This window comes from Brassica oleracea, chromosome C9 (assembly GCF_000695525.1).
Source record: "Brassica oleracea var. oleracea cultivar TO1000 chromosome C9, BOL, whole genome shotgun sequence".
In the NCBI taxonomy this organism is placed as follows: Eukaryota; Viridiplantae; Streptophyta; class Magnoliopsida; order Brassicales; family Brassicaceae; genus Brassica; species Brassica oleracea.
The window spans coordinates 30190029-30191319 of NC_027756.1; positions in this window are offsets into that span (position 1 = coordinate 30190029).

Here is a 1291-nt window from a genome sequence, read left to right on the forward strand (position 1 = left end):
TCGTTTATATCTTTAAACTCAAGTGCTACTCTCTTATGTATCTTTATACAAATATATCTCTTATGTGTCGACACTTATGTATATGGTTCCATTGTGTTCCAGACATGATCTAATCGATTTGAGATTTCATTATCCAGGACCTTTGTCACCTAGCAGCTTGGCGTCCCAAGCTACATGGTTTGGTACCTTAGATGTGTAGCTGCGCAGCCTTTTCTCAACGTCTGGTATGGTTTCTCTTATGAACTCGGATTTGTCATTCTATGCACCTTTCACTTTTCTTTCCGAGGTTCCTTTATCTTATGGAACTCATTGGTCAATCTTGTATAGACTCTGTAGCAACTTGACTGTGTCTCTTTCTAGGACATAAAAATCGTTTGGGGCTAAGCTGGTTATGACTTAGTCATTCTTTTCTTTTCTTTTTGGGTAAGTGTCTGGCATCTCGATTAGCTAGCTTTGTATAATCTTTTATTTTCTTTGTTTGGACGTCTATAATCATATTCTCTAGTCCGAGGATCTTTGCCAAGACAATGATGGTTGATACCATACTATTTCTCTTTATCATTCTTTTCTTTGTACCAGCTTATAACTTTCTCCTTCTAATGTTGGATAGTCGGATTCATTGGTCATGCAATCTGTGTACCTGGCCACAATCTGACCACCCATATTTGGCTCAAGGTCTCTTTAAGACTCGTGGGAGAAAGTCATTCTTTTATCCAACATATATTCCCAATCCTCTTCTGAGGTTCCATCTTAGACGGCACATATGTATGTGGTGGTTTATTCAAAGTCTCTTAAGATGGTGTATGTCTGGTTTATGACCCGTATTCAATCTGTGATGGAAATATCTATGCTCACTTATATGGCCTGATGCATCTTAAATTTATATACATGTAAATTCATGATGTCCCTAAGCTTTAGGATGGATGTCCGAACCTTATAGGTAATGGCCTGCACGGCCAAGCCGTTTATAGCATGGTCATAGACCATGGTGCACGAATTTGTAGTGTGGTCACGGATTTAGGGTTTTATTATCTCTCCCCCTCATGAACATACTATAATTTCGTGATGCTTAGGACAATCAAGCCTAATGAGTTTCCCTTGTGTACATGTTACACAACGTGAGATCTTTATGGGATAACTCTGTGTGCCTTTCAAAAACAATCTTTGCATCAAGTTTTAGACTAGGATGGCTAATCCAGTCGTACCATAAAAGTATATAATTTTGTGGGATATATCAGTATGGTCACCACGGCTCTTGCCTCTTATCATACTGCTCTGTAGCATAGTTTTA